This window comes from Bufo bufo, chromosome 2 (genome assembly GCF_905171765.1).
Source record: "Bufo bufo chromosome 2, aBufBuf1.1, whole genome shotgun sequence".
Classification (NCBI taxonomy): Eukaryota; Metazoa; Chordata; class Amphibia; order Anura; family Bufonidae; genus Bufo; species Bufo bufo.
This window is the reverse complement of record NC_053390.1, coordinates 760,465,448-760,489,041: the sequence shown is the minus strand read 5'-3', so window position 1 is coordinate 760,489,041 and position 23,594 is coordinate 760,465,448. Positions and strand designations below refer to the sequence as shown.

The 23,594-nt window shown below is 46.9% G+C and overlaps 1 long non-coding RNA gene across 1 annotated transcript; it reads left to right on the top strand.

The window, feature by feature from the left end:
* Nucleotides 1–23,088: 23,088 nt before the first annotated feature.
* Nucleotides 23,089–23,361, top strand: LOC120991794. The gene is made up of 3 exons (XR_005776813.1): nt 23,089–23,132; nt 23,195–23,317; nt 23,349–23,361. It is a non-coding gene; the product is annotated as an uncharacterized LOC120991794 (long non-coding RNA).
* The last annotated feature ends 233 nt before the right edge of the window (nt 23,362–23,594 follow it).

Genomic DNA, 23,594 nt, shown 5'->3' with positions numbered 1-23,594 from the left:
GCCCCCCCCCCCAGTCCTGGGCCCCCTACTTATCTGATGCCCTACCCTCTTGGCCCCCTATCCATCTGATGCCACACTCCTCTGTGCGCCCATGTGCAGCTTGGGGACACCAGTATGAGGCCAGAATGAGGACTGGAAGATCACGGAGCGGCGGGGAGCAGGCGAGTATGATTTTTTCAACAACTGTACAATGCACCGCTAGTTCACATCACATTTTTGTCCCACATTTAAGGCTGGGTTCACATCACGTTTTTCCCATCTGTTTAATATATACAAAAAAACGTATTCGTATGCCTCATACTGATGCCATGACAGTGACATCCGTTCACCATAGAGTTTCATTGCAAAAAAAAAAAAAAGTATCCATTTTTTTTACCGGATTGTGCAGGATACAAGAACGTGGAGTACCGCATTTTTGTATCGTGCACGTCAGTCCAGTAAAAACACATGTATGTTAAAGAATCAAATGCCACTGTATGACGTCTGCCTGCCCGTCTAAAAATTTGCTGTGGGGCCCAGTCATTTCTAGCTACTCCACTGGTTACCAGGGGCTCAGACCATGGGGACAGACTACAGTCGGTGTCAGCCCTGCAGCAATACATAGAATGGGCGCCTATCCTACAGCAGGGGTCATACTGTGCTGTATGTCAGTGTAGTGTGATGTCATCTTCACCTCTCCGGGTATATTACCCAGGAAAGCACAATTCTGCAAAAAGGACATGTTCTATCTTTTGGTGGAACGGAAGTGCGGAATGGAACCCCACAGAAGCACTGCGTAGTGCTTATGTAGTGTTCCGTTCCGTGATTCCGTTTCGCACCCTTCCGCATCTCCGGATTTGCGGACCCATTGAAGTGAATGGGTCCACATCCGTGATGCGGATTGCACACGGAAGGGTGCCCATTTATTGCTGATCCGCATATGGGAATGGCTGGCCTTTTTCACACGAACGATACGGGTTGGCTCCAGATGCGTTCAGGGTGCATTCAGTGAAACTCGCACCTTTTTTCAAGCAAGTTCAGTCAGTTTTGTCTATGATTGCGTTCAGTTTTTTCTGCGCAGGTGCAATGCGTTTTGATGCGTTTTTCATGCACGTGATAAAAAACTAAAAGTTTACAAAGAACATCTCCTAGCAACCTGGTGGTGAGCGTGGTGACGTCGGCGCAGGTCCTGCATTTCTATCTTCATTCAGCAGAACCTGCTCCGACGTCACCACTCTCACCACGTTGTGAGCGCGGTGACGTCACCAAAGGTACTTTTCCTGCCAGGTCCTGAAAGAAGACGAGCCGGGCTGCGCGATCAAGTGGATGAGGTGAATAATTAAATATTTTATTATTTTTTAACCCCTCAAGCCACATGTTACTTAGCATTCTGTATTAAGAATGCTATTATTTTCCCTTATAACCATGTTATAAGGGAAAATAATAAAGTTCGGGTCCCTATCATCTCCTAGCAACCATCCGTGAAAATCGCATTGCATCCGCAATGCTTGCGGATGCAATGCGATTTTCAAGCAGCCCCATTCACTTCTGTGGGGCCTGCGCTACGTGAAAAACGCAGAATATAGAGCTTGCTGCGATTTTTACGCAACGCACAACTGATGCGTGAAAATCACTGATCATGTACACAGCCCCATTGAAGTGAATGTGTCCGGATTTAGTGCGGGTGCAATACGTTCACATCACGCATTGCACCCGTGCGGAAAAGTCGCCCGTGTCAAAGGGGCCTAAGACTTTGACACGGCCCCCACAACAGTATGATAGAATGACACTAGATGACAGATAGAGTGTGTGTGTATGTATATAATATATATATAATAGGAAAAGTATGGCGTGGCAGCCTGGTCTGGTCTAGATCGTGCCAAAGGAGCGGGGTTTACACGGGGGGGGCCTATACAAAAATTTGCTGTGGGGCCCAGTCACCTCTAGTTACGCCCCTGCCTCAGAGATCTATGCCTCATTCATTTTTAGAAATGTGAGGTAGTCGACATTGTCGTGAGCTAGGCGAGTGCGCTTATCGGTCATGATCCCCCCTGCTGCGCTGAATGTCCTTTCGGACAGGACACTCGACGAGTGGCGAGCCAAGAGTTCCATGGCAAATTGTGCCAGCTGTGGCCACAGGTCAAGCCTGCAGACCCAATAGTCCAGGGGTTCCTTGCTTCTCAGAGCGTCCACATCGGTTGTTAACCCAATGTAGTCGGACACCTGTTGGTCTAGGCGTTCCCTGAGGCTTGATCCGGAGGGTGGATGTCGATGGGTTGGCTGCAAGAATGATCTCATATCTTAACTGACCAACACATCTTCAAACCGCCCTCTTCTTGCAGGCGCGGTAGGATTGGTACAAGCACCTGTTTCACTGTGGGTGGAAATTCCTCTGCCAGCGCCCACAACAGCAGAATGCAGCATCTATCGCAGCAAGGCCTGGAAATGCTGCATTCTGCCAGCCCTCTGTGATGCTGGTAACATGTCCGCCATTTTGTGTTTGTACCGGGGGTCAAAGTACGTTGCCACCCTGTACTGGTCCTTGACTTTTATGCTTTTTATACGGGGGTCTCTCTTCAAACACTGGAGCATGAAGGCCCCCATTTGCACTAAATTGGAAGCAGTGGAGCGCCCTGGCTCCTGCTCATCGCCCAGGAGAATGTCGTCCTCGGTCTCCTTCCCCCAGCCATGGACAACACCAGGGATCTCCAAAAAGTTTAAAGTCCCCCTCAAAGCCTGCTCTTCTTGCTCCTCCTCCTCCCATCCCCAGTCATTATTCTCCTCTGAGTCCTCTTCAGACTCCTGCTGACTTGTCTCAGATGGAGTAGCCCCCCTGGGAATTCAGCATTGCAACTTCCTCATCTTCCAGCTGCTGCTCCTCGGCAGCTTGATCAATGACACGATGCAATGGATGCTCCAGAAAGAAGGCGTAAGGTACGATGTCACTGATGGCACCCTGGTTGCGACTGACCAGTTTGATGATCTCATCAAATGGCCACAGAAGTCTGCATGCATCGCGCATGAGCAGCCACTGGCGCAGTGAAATAAAAAACAAGCTGCCCAGAACCTGTCCTGCTGCAGAGTTCCACAGGTAGTCTTTAACGGAACGTTGCTGCTGGAGCAGCCTATCAAGCATATACAAGGTGGAGTTCAAGTGCGTCGAGCTGTCACAAATCAGACGTCTGACGGGCAGGTGTTGTCGCCGCTGAACGTCAGCAAAGCGAGCCATGGCCGTGTAAGATCTTCTAAAACGGACAGAGATTTTCCTGGCCTGCCGCAAGACGTCCTGGACTCCAGGGTATTTGGCAACAAATCGCTGAACGACTAAGTTCAGGACATGTGCCATGCATGGCACGCGTGTCATTTTGCCCTGTTTCAGTGCGCTCAGCAGATTGGCACCATTGTCGCACACCACTTTAATGTCAAATTGAGCGGAGTTAGCCACTGATCGACCTGTGACCGTAGAGCTGAACGGCTGCAGCACAGCATGTCAAAGTCTCACCTGGCACGTCGAATAGGTTCTGGGGAGCTTGGGGGGCGCAGCGGAAGAGGCGGCAGAAGTGTAAAGGAGGAGTCAGCCAAGGAGGAGACGGAGGATGGAGTAGGAGGAGGAGGAGAAGAGGCAGACCTGCATGCAATCCGTGGCGGTAACACCAAATCCACATGGGAGCCACTGGTTACATGCTTGATTGCAGTCAGAAGGATCACCCAGTGGGCAGTAAAAGTTATGTACCTTCCCTGCCCGTGTTTGCTAGACCACGTGTCTTTGGTCAGATGTATCTTGGGACCGACACTGTGTGCCACTAGGCACTGAACGTGTCCATATAGCTCTGGGATGCCCTTCTGGGACAAATATTTCCTTCCGGGGACTTTCCATTGCTGTGTGCCAATGGCCACACATTTTTTAAAGGCCTCCGAGTCCACTAGTTTATATGGCAGTAGTTGGCGGTCTAGCAGTTCCAACAAGCCAGCGTTCAGCCGTTGGGCAAGAGGGTTATCCGGCATCATGAACTATTTACACTCAAACATTTGGGCCACGGAAGCCTGCCTTCTGACAGATGAACATGACAACGGCACGGTGGAAGGTGGAGTGGAGGACAAATGGGAGGATAAGGAAAAGAGGCAGGACATGGAGCGCCGGGAGTGTGGCTTTGTGGGTTCTGACGGCGTTGCTCCCACTGAGGTCGGTGATGGGAGGCCAGGTGCCTTTTTAAGGCGGTCGTCCCTAGGTGAGTGTTGGGCTTATCGCGACTTATACATTGACAGCACAGGCTGCAGATGGCAACACTATTGACACGTTAAAAAAAGCCCACACTGCGGAGCCATCGGCGTCCTGGAAGGGCCAGAAGTGACTGTGCATAGTGGACGGCTTACTCCAGATACATTTGCAGTCTGCTTTTGCCTCTTATGCCCTGCAAGCTCTGCCTGCTTCTCCCCCTTCTTCTCCCTCTCTGCTTTTCCGTCTCTACTTCAGAACTTCCCCTTCTCTTCCTCTCTTGTGGGCACCTACGTGACGTCTATTGACACGTCATCATCGTCTCCTTCACCACCACTGACATTTGAGATCTAGTAGTAGGCAGTAACAGTGGGGATCTCACTACTTGGGCTGATCTGGGTACTGTTGTCAGACCGCTGGGTGGCGGCCATTGCTACCTCCTCTTCCTCATCCGATGTCAAAAATGGCTGCGCATCAGTAAGATCAGGGAATGGATGTGAAAATAATTCCTCTGACTCGAGTGGAGGGGATTTGGTGGTGGTGGTGTCTTTGGTGGTGCACACAGCAGAAAGTGAGGAGGGTGCAGATACAGAGGATGAGGAGAGTGCAGAAGCGGAAAGCTGAATGAGCCACTCAACCAACTCTTGTGCGTCCTTTGAAGTAATCGCACGCGCCTTCTCCAACTTCCCACTTAGGCTCCGGCCTAGTGCACCTGCCCGACCCCTACCACTCCTGCGGAACAGCCTGCCTCTTCCTCTGCCTGTCCTTTTCAAAATGACCCTGTGCCTAAGTCCCTAGAGAAGAGCAGTATTTGTGGAAGCAGGTATATTGTAGGCCTTAATCAATATTTGGTGGAAACAGGTATATCAAACCCCTAATCAGTATTTTGTGGAAGCAGGTATATCGCAGGCCTCAATCAATATTTGGGGGAAGCAGGTATAACAATACCCTTAATCAGTATTTTGTGGAAGCAGGTATATCGCAGTCCTCAATCATTATTTGGGGAAAGCAGGTATATCAAACCCCTTAATCATTATTTTGTAGAAACAGATATCTCGCAGGCCTCAATCAATATTTGGTGGAAGCAGGTATATCAATCCCCTTAATCAGTATTTTGTGGAAGCAGGTACCTGTATATCGCAGGCCTCAATCAATATTTGGTGGAAGCAGGTATAACAATACCCTTAATCAGTATTTTGTGGAAGCAGATATCTCGCAGGCCTCAATCAATATTTGGTTGAAACAGGTTTACCAAAGCCCTTAATCAGTATTTTTTGGAAGCAGGTATATCACAGGCTTTAATCAATATTTGGTGGAAGCACTTATATCAAACACCTTAATCAGTATTTTGTGGAAGCAGGTATATCACACCCCTAAATTATTTTTTTTGCCACAACAGTTATATCACACCCCCCTGTTCATTTGGGGAAACAGGTATATTGCAGCCGTCAATCAGTATTTTGTGGAAGCAGGTATATCACACCCCTCAATCAGTTTTTGGGGGGAAACAGGTATATCACACCCGTTGCAAATAGTTGTTCCAATAGCGCTTGTCCCTCTGTATAGCTGCGGTATTGCAGCAGAACCGAACACAACTGCTGCATAATACAAATGCACTATAATATACTTTCTATGTTAGAAAGTATATTATAAGTATATCACACCCCTCAGTATATCACAACTATCGATAGCACACCTATACCAGTCCTTAAAAGGACTTTTGTGGCCCTATTAGCTAGCGTTTGGTGTCCCTAACAACCTATCCCTGCTCCACAAAGCAACCTCTCCCTATACTGGCAAAACACAGAATGTAAAATTGCTGCCAAATCGGGTTCTGTGTTAGGGTGGGGGTGTGTCCATGTGCTGAAACGTCTCAATTGACTGCCCTGCCCTACCTGGTGGATGTGCCATGGGTCAAAGTTTGGCGCAATACAAAAGATTATGTTTGCATGTTCAGCGAATCACGATTGCGCAAAGTTTGCCGCAAAATGGCCGCCGGGCGAACCGCAAGGCCATCTCTAATGAACATTTATAATGACACTGTGCCGCTTGTACGAGAAAGATAATTCATAGGTAATTTTGATGTGGAAGCAGCACTTATACGAGCTCCACTACTCCTTCAAACAGCTGATTGGCTGGGGTGTCGGGAGTTGTAACCCCAGCATTCTGCTATCGATTACCTACATTGAGGATAGGTCATCAATATCTTTGCACTGTACAACCTATTTAAGGAATGTGTTTTATGGCCAAATTAGAATAACATGAAGCAAAAGAGATAAATCGGAAGGATGACTACAGCTATAGTGTTCCAGACTCTGACAGCATAGTCACAGTCACTAGGGACAATAAAAGGGCTAAACAGGTGAGCACGGCTGAGGGCAAGGTAGAGATCCAATTTGGAGCATTTTGGTTCGTAAAGTCTTGGATCCCCTGAATGATATTGTGCTAATGTTAATGTTTTATTCAGGCTCGGACTGGCTCACAGGGGTACAGGTGAATACCCCGGTGGGCCCCTTAGCAAGGTGGGCCCCTAATCTCCCACCCCATGCACAAGTGGCACATAACACAGTAGACTTCCTTCTCTACATGCATATATTCAATAGTGTTGATCGAGCACCGCGGTGCTCGGGGGCTCAAGCCGAACACATCGGGATGGAATAATATAGTATAATGGAAGTCAATGGGAGAACCTGTTCTGAAGAGGAGATGGTGCCTGGTTCATAGGAAAATTTCAGAAATTGATGGAAACACCACCGAAATGGTTCTGGAACAGCATGGAAGGATGTCTGGATGCATCTTGTACTCTCAGGTCGCTGCTGGGAACGATGTTCTCCGAGTAGTACGCCACTTTTACAGACTGACAATAAAACGCAAGTATATTTACTTGTATATAAAGTGCTGCCCAAAATTACTAGGAAGAGGCATTCCGATACAACCTGTATTTCACTTAATGGAGGGCCTCATTTACATTGTGGTACAATAGTTCAGCTAGTGGAACTCCTAAACTCATAAAGCGAAAGGGCTGCCAAAAATTACAAGGAACCGGCACTCCAAAACACCCTTTGTTACACATATAGGAGGTCATCATACACACCCTTGAAAAATTATGATTGATGGCCTGCTGGTGACCCTCAAAAACATTTGGAGCAAGGGCCTGCTGATCTGACCATCTAAAACATTAGGGGCGAGGGCCTGCTGCCACATTGGTGACTCTAGATAACCTCTGGGCGATTGCACGTCCCCGTGACGGCGACAATCCATTTAGATGTCTGCCCTATCAACTTTTGATGTTCTTTTCTGCGCCTACCATGGTGATCACGGGTAACGGGGAATCAGGGTTCGATGCAGTAGAGCGAGCATGAGATACGGCTACCACATCCAAGGGAGGTCAATGGCTGAAATCTGATTGGCTGTTGTTACATTGCCCCTTTTTATTCCTAATTGTGAACCACCCAGAGAGGGTGGGTAAAGTTATTACCCACTCCTGACTCGGGTAGGTAGTGACGATAAATAACAATACAGCACTCTTAAGGGGCCCTGTTATTGGAATGAGTACACTTTCCGTTAACGAGGATCTATTGGAGGGCAAGTCTGGTGCCATCAGTCAACTTGCTCCCAGCCTCCACAACATTTACCCAGTGTGCCATAATGGTGAGGATTATGTTAACCAGACTCTTGGCTACTGAGACTGGACTTGTAGGTGAGGGCCTGCTGCCACTTTGTTGACTCTAGATAACTTCTAGGCCATCGCGCATCCCCGTGATGGCGACGATCCATTTGGATGTCTGCCCTTATCAACTTTGGAGCAATTTTTCAACAAGGACCTTTTGGTATAGCACCGTTTTGCTTGTCTTTTCCACCACAGGAATGAGAGATGAGAAGTAATCCGTGTTTTCTAAAATGCATATAATGCATGGGTCATGGGAAAGGCAGCCTAACATGAAGTCAGCCATGTGTGCCAGAGTACCAACAGGCAAGACTTCGCTGTTGTCATCAGAAGGTGAGCTGACCCTGTAAAAGATTGTAGGTGAGGGCCTGCAGGTGAGCTGACCCTGTAAAACAATATATGCGAGGGTCTGCTGGTGAGATGACCCTGTAAAACATTATATGTGAGGGCCTGCAGTTGAGCTGACCCTGTAAAACATTATATGTGAGGGCCTGCAGGTGAGCTGACCCTGTAAAAGATTGTAGGTGAGGGCCTGCAGTTGAGCTGACCCAGTATAACATTATATGTGAGGGCCTGCAGTTGAGCTGACCCTGTAAAACATTATATGCGAGGGCCTGCAGGTGAGCTGACCCTGTAAAACATTATATGCGAGGGCCTGCAGTTGAACTGACCCTGTAAAACATTATATGCGAGGGCCTGCAGTTCAGCGGACCCTGTAAAAATTATATGTTAGGGCATATATGCGAGGGACATTATATGCGACGAATAAGCATGTTCATATGATGGAAGAGGAGGAGGAGGATGAGAAAAGGAAGATTTAACCATATACCCTTTTTTGTAGTGGAAGGGGTGCATGGAAATAGAGTGTATTGAGTACATTAAACAACACATTAGTCAACCTGAGTCAACCTGTCAGCATTTTCAGTTGACAGGCGGATGAGCTTATCTGTTATAATGCCACCAGCAGCACTAAATACCCGCTCAGACAAAATGCTGGCGGCAGGGCAGGCCAGCACCTCCAAGGCGTAGAGCGCCAGTTCGTGCCACGTGTCTAGCTTGGACACCCAGTAGTTGTAAGGCACTGAGGGATCACTGAGGACGCTGACACGGTCTGCTACATACTCCTTCACCATCTTCCAAAACTGTTCCCTCCTTGTGACACTAGGCTACGCATCAGGGTGAGGTTGCTGGCGGGGTGTCATAAAACTGTCCCAGGCCTTGGAGAGTGTTTCCCTGCCTCTGTTGGAACTGCTGTGTGTTCCCCTTGTCTCCCCTTCTCGGTTGCCCAAGGAAGTACAGACTCTGCCGCCAGCGTTGTCGGATGGAAATTTTTTGAGCACCGTTTTGCTCGTCCTCCCCACCTGAGGAATGAGAGATGAGAAGTTCTCTTTGTAGCGGGGGTCAAGATGGGTGAACACCCAGTAATCTGTGTTGTCTAAAATGCGTATAACGCGCGGGTCGCGGGAAAGGCAGCCTAACATGAAGTCAGCCATATGTGCCAGAGTACTAACAGGCAAGACTTCGCTGTCGTCATCAGGAGGATCACTCTCAATCTCCTCATCCTCTTCCTCCTCTTCTGCCCACCCACGCTGAACAGATGGAATTAAACTTACATGGGTACTACCCTCTGTAGCGGAAGCAACCATCTCCTGCTCCTCCTCCTCCTCTTCATCGTCCAATTTGCGCTGAGAAGACGGACGGAGGGTGGTCTGACTATCACCCTGTGTAATGTCTTCTTCCCCCATTTCCACCTCTTCTACATGCAAAAGCGTCGTCCTTAAATGTGAGAAGCGAGCATTTGAGTAGTCACAGAAGTGTGATGGTTACGCTGATAATATCGTTATCACCGCTCGCCATCTGTGTTGATTCCTTAAAGTTTCTTAAAACCTCACAGAGGTCAGACATCCATGCCCACTCCTCACTTCTGATTAGCGGAAGCTGACTGGAAAGGTGACGACCATGTTGCAGCTGGTATTCCACTACTGCCCTCTGCTGCTCACAAAGCCTGCCAACATGTGGAATGTGGAGTTCCAGCACGTGCTCATGTCGCACAACAGCCGAGCTGGCAAGTTAAAGCGCTGCTGCAGCGTTGACAGACCGGCTGAAGCTGTCGATGACTTGCGGAAATGTGCATACACGCGGCGCACCTTCACCAGTAGCTCAGGCAAATTGGGGTAGATTTTGAGAAACCGCTGAACCACTAAGTTTAAGGCGTGAGCTAGGCATGGTATGTGTGTGAGAAAGTTACGGCCATTATCACACACAACCATGCCTGTTTGTAGGTTAAGTGGCGAGAGCCACAGCTCAGTCGGGTCTCTTATCCCCTGCAACAGCTCTGCGGCGGTGTGCTGTTTGTCCCCTAAGCATATCAGCTTCAGCACAGCCTGTTGACGCTTCCCCACTGCAGTGCTACACTGCTTCCAGCTACTGGCTGATGGCTGACTGGTACTGCACGCGGATAATTCGGAGGTGGAAGTGGTGGAGGAGGCGGAGAACTGGGGGTTGTAGACACTAACGTAGCTACTGGCGGAAGCCCTGATGGAATTAGGGCCTGCAATCTTTGGCGTCGGTAGCACCTGTGCCATCCCAGGGTACGACTCGCTCCTGGCCTCCACAATATTCGCCCAGTGTGCCGTCAGGGAAATGTAGCATCCCTGGCCAAATGCACTTGTCCATGTGTCCGTGGTTAAGTGGACCTTCCCAGTAACTGCGTTGGTCAGGGCACGTGTGATGTTTCGGGACATATGTTGGTGTAAGGAGGGCACGGCACACCTTTAAAAATAGTGGCGGATGGAGACAGAGTACCGCGGGACGGCCGCCGAGATCAGGCTGCGGAAGGCCTCAGTGTCCACAAGCAGGACCAGTAATTTTGAAAGGTGCACATTTAGTGCTATGGCCTGTGGGTGGGTGGCTGGGTATTTGCGCTTGCGTTCAAATGCCTGGAGTAATGACATTTGGCCGCTGCATTGGGAGAGGGAAGTAGATGTGGTCGCTGATGGTGCTTGCAAAGGTCCAGGTGCAGGGCAGGAGGCATCCTCGCCTCCGCCTTCGACAGGCGATAGGCCAGCACGTGCCATAGGGGAAGAGTAGGCAGTGGTGTGACCCGCAGACACAGATTGTGGACCCAGGCGTTCGTCCCACTTATTACAGTGCTTGGATGCCATGTGGCGGATCATGCTGGTGATGGTGAGGTTGCTAGTGTTTATGCCCCGGCTCACTTTGGTGTGGCACAGGTTGCAAACTACTATTTTTTTGTCGTCCGCACTTTCCTCAAAAAAGCGCCATACTGATGAACACCTACCCTTTGGCAATTGAGATTTATGCAAGGGGGTGCTCAGTGTAACAGTTGCGGACCTGTTTGGTGTGGCCCGCGTTCTCCTTTTTGCCACCCCATTGCCTCTTTCAGCCTGTTGCGGTGCTGCAGATCCTTCCCCCTCTGTACTGCTGTCGTCGCTCGGCTTTCCACCTTCTCAGGTTGGGTCAGTGACCTCATCGTCCACCACCTCCTCTTCCACTTCCTCACTCTGATCATCGTCTTGATTTGATGAACTAACCATAACTTAGTAATTGACAACTGTGTTTCATGCTCTTCATCAACCTCTTGAGACAGTCTCATCATCATCCACCTCATTAAATACTAATTGCCATTCCCCACCATCATGATCTTGTGACTGTGGATGCTCAAGAGGTTGGGAATCAGGGCACAAGATCTCATGTCCCTCTTCAAGCGTGCTTGGCGAGAGGGCCAAATCAAGTAATGGTGATGAAAACAGCTCCTCGGAATTTCCGGGTGTGGGATCACTTGTTTGGCCAGACTCTCCATGGTGGGAGGAAGGAGAATCAGGGAGAGGATTCTATTGATCAGACTCTTGCTACTGAGTCTGGACGGTGGAAGACAGTGTGGCGCTTAACCGACTGGAAGCATTATCTGCTGCAATCCAACGGACCACCTGGTCGCACTGGTCTGACTTCAAAAGTTTTGTCCTGCGACGCCCTGCAAACTGGAACATGAAGCTAGGTATCGTGGATGATTGTTTTTCTTGTGCTTTGGCAGCAGGCACAGTATTAACGCGCCCAGGACCACGGCCTCTGCGTGAACCATCACCCCTCCCTTGCTGCTCGCCTTCTTCATATTAAATGCTATATGCACACTTGACACACAAGATGTCACAGTTCACAGCAAGCACAGTATATTGGAAAAGTATGGAAAAAAGGAAATAGATTTCACTTACAGTACAGACCAAAAGTTTGGACACACCTTCTCATTCAAAGAGTTTTCTTTATTTTCATGACTATGAAAATTGTATATTCACACTGAAGGCATTAAAACTATGAATTAACACATGTGGAATTATATACATAACAAACAAGTGTGAAACAACTGAAAATATGTCATATTCTAGGTTCTTCAAAGTAGCCACCTTTTGCTTTGATTACTGCTTTGCACACTCTTGGCATTCTCTTGATGAGCTTCAAGAGGTAGTCCCCTGAAATGGTTTTCACTTCACAGGTGTGCCTTGTCAGGTTTAATAAGTGGGATTTCTTGCCTTATAAATGGGGTTGGGACCATCAGTTGCGTTGAGGAGAAGTCAGGTGGATACACAGCTGATCGTCCTACTGAATAGACTGTTAGAATTTGTATTATGGCAAGAAAAAAGCAGCTAAGTAAAGAAAAACAAGTGGCCATCATTACTTTAAGAAATGAAGGTCAGTCAGTCAGCCGAAAAATTGGGAAAACTTTGAAAGTAAGGGCTATGTGACCATGAATGAGAGTGATGGGGTGCTGCGCCAGATGACCTGGCCTCCACAGTCACCGGACCTGAACCCAAATCGAGATGGTTTGGGGTGAGCTGGACCGCAGAGTGAAGGCAAAACGGCCAACAAGTGCTAAGCATCTCTGGGAACTCCTTCAAGACTGTTGGAAGACCATTTCAGGTGACTACCTCTTGAAGCTCATCAAGAGAATGCCAAGAGTGTGCAAAGCAGTAATCAAAGCAAAAGGTGGCTACTTTGAAGAACCTAGAATATGACATATTTTCAGTTGTTTCACACTTGTTTGTTATGTATATAATTCCACATGTGTTAATTCATAGTTTTGATGCCTTCATAGTCATGAAAATAAAGAAAACTCTTTGAATGAGAAGGTGTTTCCAAACTTTTGGTCTGTACTGTATATTTTTCCTATCTTTGGCCCTGACACACAGAAGATATTTGACAGATGTCACAAGTCACTGCAGACACCCTCTATAGAAAAAGTATGGAAAATGATGGAAAAAATATTGTAATTTTCACTTATATTTCTCCAATCTCTGGCCCTGACACACAGAAGGTATTGGACAGATGTCACAAGTCACTGCAGACACCCTCTATAGAAAAAGTATTGAAAATGATGAAAAAAATATTGTAATTTTCACTTATATTTCTCCAATCTCTGGCCCTGATACACAGAAGGTATTGGACAGATGTCACAAGTCACTGCAGACACCCTCTATAGAAAAAGTATTGAAAGTAAAGGAAAATAAAATTGGTACTGTAGCTATAAAATTCTACCAGCCTGCCACCACACACAATAGTCCTTAAAAAAAAAATTGGGTCTTTGAAAATTTTTTGTACTAAATATATTGCGATTACACTCCCTACACTCTCTGTACCTTCCAATTCGCAGCTCTCCCTGACTACAAATGAGCAGAACATGCGTCATCGGCTGCTATATAGCACCCGATGACGTGTTACGGCCAGCAAATTACTGTAATGCCAGTAATTACTGTAATGCCGCAATGAGCCGAGCATAGCGATGCTCGAGCCGAACAGCAGTTTGGCCGAGCATGCTCGCTCAACACTAATATTCAATATACAGCTCCTCAACCAACCTATGTTCATATAAAAAACTTGATAGATCATTAAAGAAACCCCCCAGTTTATTATTATAGACTAGATCAGAGCTGAGATGACTTCTAGGTATAGAGGAAAGCCAGCCAGTGTCCAATTCTCCCCAAAACCTACTTTCTCAGAGTTGCTGCAGGGACCCCCATATTCAATCATCTGGTAGCATCTTGCTGCTGTGTGAGCAGGTAATAATTGAAAGAATCCGTATGGTGGGCCCCCAAAATAAATTTTACTGTGGGCCCTAGGCACCCCAGTCCGACACTGGTTTTGTTTATAGATTGTTCAGTCCACAAGTAATTGGACAGTGACACAATTTTTATAATTTAGCCTCTTTGCACTAGTAGAACGGATTTGAAACAAACTCATCAATATGAAAGTGTAGACTTTCAACTTTAATGAGTCACTGTATTTTCACACAATTTCATTTGATTGAATATATAAAGGTGTAACTAGCAATTTCCTAAATAATTTCATTAAAAAATATACCTACATTCAGCAAAAAGCTGTAAAGTCACGGCTGGAGATGAGCGAATCGTAGCTGACGAAGTTTAATTCATTTAGAATTTCAGGAAAAATTCGATTCGCAACGAATGTGAATTTACTTGCGCTTCGTGGTAACGAATCGTAATTTTCCTAAAATGGCTGCTACACATGTGAGGATTGAGGACGTGGGGCAAAGAACTCTGGGAAGGCGGGATCACCCAGATTGACATGCCTGTATGCAGCCAATAAGCAGCCAGCCAGCCCTGTGATGTCACAGCCCTATAAATACGGAAGCCATTTTTTATTCTGCCATTTTCCAGCATTCAGGGAGTGCAGGGACAGACGTGTGAAGGCGCTAGGGACAGATATTGGAAAAACCTCTACAGTTGCAAGAAAAAGTATGTGAAGCCTTTGGAATGATATGGATTTCTGCACAAATTGGTCATAAAATGTAATCTGATCTTCATCTAAGTCACAACAATAGACAATCACAGTCTGCTTAAACTAATAACACACAAAGAATTAAATGTTACCATGTTTTTATTGAACACACCATGTAAACATTCACAGTGCAGGTGGAAAAAGTATGTGAACCCCTAGACTAATGACAGCTCCAAGAGCTAATTGGATTGAGGTGTAAGCCAACTGGAGTCCAATCAATGAGATGAGATTGGAGATGTTGGTTACAGCTGCCCTGCCCTATAAAAAACACACACCAGTTCTGGGTTTGCTTTTCACAAGAAGCATTGCCTGATGTGAATGATGCCTCACACAAAAGAGCTCTCAGAAGACCTACGATTAAGAATTGTTGACTTGCATAAAGCTGGAAAGGGTTATAAAAGTATCTCCAAAAGCCTTGCTGTTCATCAGTCCACGGTAAGACAAATTGTCTATAAATGGAGAAAGAAAAACAAAAAAGAATACCCAGGGTGTCCCAGAGAAGGGTGAAGGGCAGTGCCCACCCAATGCATCCACACAGGACACACCAAGAGTATGACTTGGCAAAAGCTCCCGAGTAGAACAGCAGAAACACAAAGAAAAGGAGCTCATAATACCAAAAGAATAATACATTTTATTAAAGCATGATTAAAATGACATAAATAGAAAAAGCAAATGAATATGATGCCGTAAACATGATGAAAAAAGAGCGGAGGACAGAAAAAGAAAAGCGTTGAAGGCACGCCGAAACGCACATTGGGGTAGCGCCACCCTGGGTCTTTGTGCACACGGTCCGCTTCAGGTGAGCTCTGGTCCTCTGCTACTCTCCTTAGGCCACTCGACCTTGTTGTTTTATTACACCTGGTCCTCCACTGGTTGGCTTGCAGCATATTTCCACCTTCACTTGTGTCTGCACACCATTTATTGCCATCAGGATTGTATGTGTTGACCACTGTCTCACCTGGCATTTATTGGTCTTATCATTCTTGCATGCGTTGGGCATTGCACCCAGCCTTCATTCCCATGCTCCATAGATACATTGCATGTACTTTTTTGATCCGTGTGCCCTCTTCCCGGGGTGGAGCTTTTCTTTTTCTGTCCTCCGCTCTTTTTTCATCATGTTTACGGCATCATATTCATTTGCTTTTTCTATTTATGTCATTTTAATCATGCTTTAATAAAATGTATTATTCTTTTGGTATTATGAGCTCCTTTTCTTTGTGTTTCTGCTATAAATGGAGAAAGTTCAGCACTGCTGCTACTCTCCCTAGGAGTGGCCGTCCTGTAAAGATGACTGCAAGAGCACAGTGCAGTCTGCTCAATGAGGTGAAGAAGAATCCTAGAGTGTCAGCTAAAGACTTACAAAAGTCTCTGGCATATGCTAACATCCCTGTTAGCGAATCTACGATATGTAAAACACTAAACAAGAATGTATTTCATGGGAGGATACCACAGAGGAAGCTACTGCTGTCCAAAAAAATCATTGCTGCACATTTGCAGTTTGCACAAGAGCACCTGGATGTTCCACAGTAGTACTTGCAAAATATTCTGTGGACAGATGAAACCAAAGTTGAGTTGTTTGGAAGAAACACACAACACTATGTGTCGAGAAAAAGAGGCACAGCACACCAACTTCAAAACCTCATCCCAACTGTGAAGTATGGTGGTGGGGGCACCATGGTTTTGGGCTGCTTTGCTGCGTCAGGGCCTGGACGGATTGCTATCATCGAAGGAAAACTGAATTCCCAAGTTTATCAATACATTTTGCAGGAGAACTTAAGGCCATCTGTCCACCAGCTGAAGCTCAACAGAAGATGGGTGTTGCAACAGGACAACGACCCAAAGCATAGAAGTAAATCAACAACAGAATGGCTCAAACAGAAGAAAATACGCCTTCTGGAGTGACCCAGTCAGAGACCTAACCTCAACCCGATTGAGATGCTGTGGCATGACCTCAAGAAAGCGATTCACACCAGACATCCCAAGAATATTGCTGAACTAAAACAGTTCTGTAAAGAGGAATGGTCAAGAATTACTCCTGACCGTTGTGCACATCTGATCTGCAACTACAGGAAACGTTTGGTTGAAGTTATTGCTGCCAAAGGAGGTTCAACCAGTTATTAAATCCAAGGGTTCACATACTTTTTCCACCTGCACTGTGAATGTTTACATGGTGTGTTCAATAAAAACATGGTAACATTTAATTCTTTGTGTGTTATTAGTTTAAGCAGACTGTGATTGTCTATTGTTGTGACTTAGATGAAGATCAGATCACATTTTATGACCATTTTGTGCAGTAATCCATATCATTACAAAGAGTTCACATACTTTTTCTTGCAACTGTATATTAAAAAAAAGAAACTGAAAAAAAGATTTAGAAAAACAAGGAAAAGAATAGGGAGGAATCATTTCACCGCATCTTAGTGCAGGGAGAGACTTCAGAAGGCGCTAGGGACATTTATAGGAAAGTGATTTACAAGTGCAGGGAACAATTATTTTTGGATTCAAATAGTCATTAGACAGATCTGTGATTCCAGCTTTTTGTTTTTGGGCTGCTATGTTGGAAAGCTTTTAGTGGCTTATATCTTAGTATCTTATTCAGTACGACAAGAAAAATATATACGCATTTCACATCTGCAGTTATTTCTGGTGAAAGCGTATAGGGGCGTATTTCTCAGTACTGCAAGAAATATATATATGCACTTCACTCATAATTTTTTTTCTGGTCAAAGCGTACAGTGGCCTAATTCATTCCAACAAGAAATATATATTCTCAGTTCACTGCTGCAGTTATTTCTGGTGAAAGTGTATAGGGGCGTATTTCAGTACTGCAAGAAATATATATACGCACTTTACTCTTAATTTTTTTTCTGGTCAAAGCGTATAGGGTTGTATTCTAGTACAAAAAGAAAAATATAGTCTCAATGCATTTCAGCAGTTAATTGTGGTGAAAGCGTTTAGTGGACTATTTTAGTACAAAAAGAAAAATATATTTGTCGCCTTTGGGGGTGTTTTAATTTCCATTTCATTTGTTTAGTTCAGCTAAAAGTATGTCAGACAGAGAAGTTCCAGGCCATGCACAGAGGAGTGGCAGAGGCCTGAATGTTTCTGGCGCAAGCAGAGGTCGCAGCAGAGTAAGGGGTCATGGCAACAGTAGTCGCAGCGAGAGGCCTGAGCTCCCGGTGTCATCTAGCGGTCGTGTATTGACCAGCAACCCTGCGGTTCTTGATTGGTTAACTCGGTCATCCACGTCATCCCAAGTGATATTAGACACCCCCAGCCAACTTAGTTGGCATGGTTTGGGAGCAGGCCCTGTGCCCTCACCTCTCCTCAACCTGCCTCTGGCCTTTTCTGTTCCATCACCACAAGAAGTACTACATGCAGTGGGCTCACCTTCACTTTTCAGCGAGGATGAGCTACTAGAGGACAGTCAGCTGCTACTGCCCAGCCAAAATGTGGAGGAAACTCCCGCCACTTCCTTCGCTAGGCAGGCAAGTAGTGATGAGGAGAGTGGCTTGGGAGCTTGTGTTGCGAGTGGTCAGGCCCCTGACCCAGAGGCCATTGAGGAGGACATCAGTGATGTGCAGACACTACTCGATGATGATTAAGCCAATCGCACTTGGGAGCCGGGTGAAGAAGGGGCTTCATCATCATCAGGAGAAGAGGGTGGCAGCTTGCCCGTCAGGCAGCGGCTGAGCCAGCAAGTCGCTAGCGTGGCCGGGAGTCAGCAGGGTGGCAGCAGTGGGAGGTCGGGAGCCAAACGTGCCCGGGGTAGCCCACCTGCTTCGCAGCAGCCTACCCGCCCGGGAAGTAGTGGTGCAGAGGTTCACGGAGGCAGCGGCGGTAGCAATCAGTCAGTGCGGACTGTTGGGGTAAAAATCACCTATTCAGCGGTGTGGCATTTTTTTTTCAAAGCGCCAGAGGAGGTGAACGTGGCCATATGTCGCATCTGTGGCCAAAAGGTGAAGCGTGGCCAGGGTGCCAATGTTGGCACTATGGCCCTGCATCAACATATGCAGCATCCACATACAGTGGCCAGGGAGAACCGTGGCTCCAATGTGGTGGTCCAGCCGTCCACAGCAACCTCTGCATCAGCCAGTGGCACGCACAAGGTTTCATCCAGTCAAGGCTCCACCTTCTCAGTCAAAGGGAGCTGTCTGTCTTTCCCTTCTTCTGCTGGTCCAGATGCACCTGCTCCTCCTACTCGTCAGTCATTCCGTCAGCAATCGATCACCGAAGCGATTGCCAAGAGACATCAGTATTCATGCACACATCCAACGGCACAGAAGCTGAATGTGCTCCTGTCCAAGTTGCTGGTGCTACAGTCCCTCCCTTTCCAAGTGGTGGACTCTACACCTTTCAGAGAAATGATGGCTTGTGCAGAGCCGAGGTGGAGAGTCCCAAGCCGTCATTTCTTTTTGAAAAAGGCAGTACCAGCCCTGCACAAATATGTAGAACAGAAGGTGGGCCAGTCCTTGAGTCCCTGTCGTGTCTGCCAAAGTGCAAGTCAGCGCTGACGTGTCGAACTGTAACTACGGTCAGGGACAATACATGGCCTTTACGGCCCAGTGGGTCAATGAGTGGGTCAATGTGGTTCCTGCACAGCCACATCAGCAACTTGGCTAGGTCACGCCGCTTCCGCCTCAATGTTGTCACGCCGTTGGTCCTACAACAATGTCCACCTCTGCCTCCTCATCCTCCACTGCAGGGACAAGTCACAGTGCCCCTCCAGCATACCACATGTGCAGGGCTCGGCGGTGTCACGCTGTTCGGCACCTGGTTTGCCTTGGCAAACTGAGACACTTAGGTGAGGAACTGCTCCGTGTGATGCATCAAGAAATCGAATCCTGGCTTTCTCCGCGACACATCAAAATGGCTTTCTGGCTTTCTCCGCGACACATTAAAATGAGGAGAGACTGACCTTTGTCAAGATGAATCAGGCGTGGATCAGCCAGGATTTCCAACCACCAATTCCTGATGCATCAGACTAGATCATCCATGATAAAAGAGACCGATTTCTTTTGACTACCTGCCTCAGCTACTACTTTGATGCTGCAACCCACCTGAGGCCACACATCTGATGCCAATTGCTCCTTCTTGCACCCACCTTTGTAAGCGGGTACTGGTATTGCCGCCCACCACCCCACTTTGTTACCGGGTCACTTTGTGGTCTCCTGATGCAGCTGCTGCTGCCATCTCAAAACTATGTCAACTTGCCACTCTGTGGCCTTCTGATGCTGCTGCCACCTCCAAACTATGTCACCTTGCCACTCTGTGGTCTCCTGATGCTTCTGCTGCTGCCATCTCCACACTATGTCACCTTGCCACTCTGTGGTCTCCTCATGCTGCTTCCATCTCCACACTATGTCATCTTGCCACTCTGTGGTATCCTGCTGCTGCTGCCATCTCCACATTATGTCACCTTGCAACTCTGTGGTCTCCTGATGATTCTGCTGCTGCCATCTCCACACTATGTCACCTTGCCACTCTGTGGTCTCCTCATGCTGCTTCCATCTCCACGCTATATCATCTTGCCACTCTGTGGTATCCTGCTGCTGCCATCTCCACATTATGTCACCTTGCCACTCTGTGGTCTCCTGATGCTTCTGCTGCTGCCATCTCCACACTATGTCACCTTGCCACTCTGTGGTCTCCTCATGCTGCTTCCATCTCCACACTATGTCATCTTGCCACTCTGTGGTATCCTGCTGCTGCTGCCATCTCCACATTATGTCACCTTGCAACTCTGTGGTCTCCTGATGATTCTGCTGCTGCTATCTCCACACTATGTCACCTTGCCACTCTGTGGTCTCCTCATGCTGCTTCCATCTCCACGCTATATCATCTTGCCACTCTGTGGTATCCTGCTGCTGCCATCTCCACATTATGTCACCTTGCCACTCTGTGGTCTCCTGATGCTTCTGCTGCTGCCATCTCCACACTATGTCACCTTGCCACTCTGTGGTCTCCTCATGCTGCTTCCATCTCCACACTATGTCATCTTGCCACTCTGTGGTATCCTGCTGCTGCTGCCATCTCCACATTATGTCACCTTGCCACTCTGTGGTCTCCTGATGCTTCTGCTGCTGCCATCTCCATACTATGTCACCTTGCCACTCTGTGGTCTCCTCATGCTGCTTCCATCTCCACACTATATCATCTTGCCACTCTGTGGTATCCTGCTGCTGCTGCCATCTCCACATTATGTCACCTTGCCACTCTGTGGTCTCCTGATGTTTCTGCTGCTGCCATCTCCACACTATGTCACCTTGCCACTCTGTGGTCTCCTCATGCTGCTTCCATATCCACACTATGTCATCTTGCCACTCTGTGGTATCCTGCTGCTGCTGCCATCTCCACATTATGTCACCTTGCCACTCTGTGGTATCCTCATGCTGCTGCCATCTACAGACGTTTTCATTGTGCCACTCCTTCAAAGTGTTTTTTTTTTCGGTAAAAATGATGGGTGACTGAAAAACTCCTTTTGCTGTATGGACCGAATGACGTCGTGTGAGGTTGTGTGACGTCTGAAAGTGTGAGTAAAATATTTATTATGAAACAACAAATATACAAAAAGTACATGAAAACAATGACAATCTCCTAATGCTGCCGCCACCTACAGACTCTGTCATTGTGCCACTCGGTGGCCTTCTCATACTGCTGCCACCTCCAGACTCTGTCATTGTGCCACTCGGTGGCCTCCTCATACTGCTGCCAACTCCAGACTTTGTCATTGTGCTACTCGGTGGCCTCCTCATACTGCTGCCAAATCCCGATCCTGTCATTGGGCACTCTGTGGTCTCCTCATGCTGCTTCCACCTCACCACTATGTCATAGGTCCGCTCTGTGGACTTCTCATGCTGTTCCCACCCTCCCCACTTCATGACTGGTCCACTATTTTGCCTGTCGGCCTGGCTGACATCATCATTTATTTGACCTTTCTTCTGATCTGTCAGAAGGAAGAAAAAATGAGACGCACATCGGATCCTGTCTGCGTAGCAGCTGTAAGGCCTGTATGGTCCCATCTGAATTGGCTTATGATTTGGTAGCCAAAAGCAGGAGTGGGTACAAAACACAGAAGACATGCAAATATTCCATTCACATGTCATCTCTGTTTTACATCCACTCCTGTTTTTTTTTTTGGCATTAGCAATACTGATAGATTATTAAGCAAATGCTGACCAGGTGAAGGCATATGCTTCACAGACAGGATTCGTTTTTTGTGGGTTATTTTTCTGATGGATCAAAATAATCAGTGAGGTCAACACAAATTTACTGCTGACACCCTCTCCACTCTGTCAGGGGGGCCCTACTTCTCTACTCTACAAGTGTAAACTACTCTACAAGCGTTTATTAGAACAGGTTCTGTAGACATCTATGTAGAATCAGTTCACACTTGAGTTATTTGGTCAGTGTTGGCCCCGTGACTGCCCAAATAAGTGAAGTGTGCAGTGATTCTAAGAGCGACGACTGTCATCTGTATTTCATACAGACTCACAGTATTATTTCACTACCAAAGCAGACTCCTTATGCGTGTTACTACAAGGCACAGTGTTCTAAACCACTATAAAGGCTCTCAGCAGCCAGGTAATAGCCGTTTTTAACGCAATTTGCCGCAAATAAATTTGGATCAAATAGAATTTATCTGAAAAATTTGGCTAACCAGCCGAATCAAATTTTTTCAAAATTTGCTCATCTCTAGTCATGGCCACTAGGGGTCTCACTTCTACCTAAGTTTCAGTCCACTGCCTGTTGTCAGGCAAGATCTGTTCTTAGTAGCAGAGACTCAGAAGACAGCTCACAGGCAATGGTGGAGTTTGAGCTAGCTGAGATCCTGAGCGTGATAAAACAACTGCTTATACACTACTTCTAAATATCACATGAGCCTCATGCTTTTCTGTAACTGTGTTTTATCCCTCCTTATCAGCTTTCTGAGCTCCCTAGAAGAAAACAAACATAGAGGGAATTAAGGGAAGTGGGGTCACTGCACACAGTTCTGGCATAATCAATAGAAGTGAGACACCCACTGCTTGTGAGAGAAATGCATCTAGCTGTGCAACTAAACAATATGGGAATAATCTGGCTGAAAGAAGCACAGCCATTATGCAAACCTTTTTTTTTTTTTTTAACTCAGGTACGCTTTAAAGAGTTATCCAGGAAAAGATATTTACAACTTATCCTCAGGATAGTTGATCAGTATCAGATCTGCAGGGATGCAACACAAAACACTGTTCAGCTGTTAAAAGAGGCCTTGGGAACTGCAGCCTCTTCCTAGGCCAGTAATATCACTTTACATCAGTCACATGGCCTAGTTGCAGCTCAGCCCCTTTCAAGTCAACAGGCTGAGCTGCAATACCAAGCACTGCCACTAAACAATGTACAGCGCTGTCCTTGGAAAGCTACCAGGAGCCTGCATCAATGCAGCAGTTGAATTGTGTATTATGATGTTCTACAGCAGCTGAGGTGTGTGTTATTATGTTTCTCAGAAGATGAGGTGTGTAATATATGGTTCTATTGCATCTTAGGTGTGTATTATCATGTTTTGGAGCAGCTGAAGTGCGTATTATGATGTTCTGCAGCATCTGAGGTGTGTATTATGATGTTCTTTAACGCTGAGGTGTGTATTATCATGTTCTGCAGCAGCTGAGGTATATATTGCCATGTTCTGCAACATCTGAGGTGTGTATTATGATGTTCTGCAGCAGCTGTGCATTATGAAGTTCTGTAGCAGCAAAATTTGCCCTGGATTTTGCCCCCCATTATCTGTAACAGGTGTCCAAGAAACTATGTATCATTTATAATACTGGTGTCTTCTTACATGGCAGGGAGGTCTTTGGGCCCACAGGCCCAGGTGTGATTACTACCTATTATCCCCCACTAGCCAAAGTGACTCTACAGTCCTTGGGAGAACTTTTCATGGTGGTC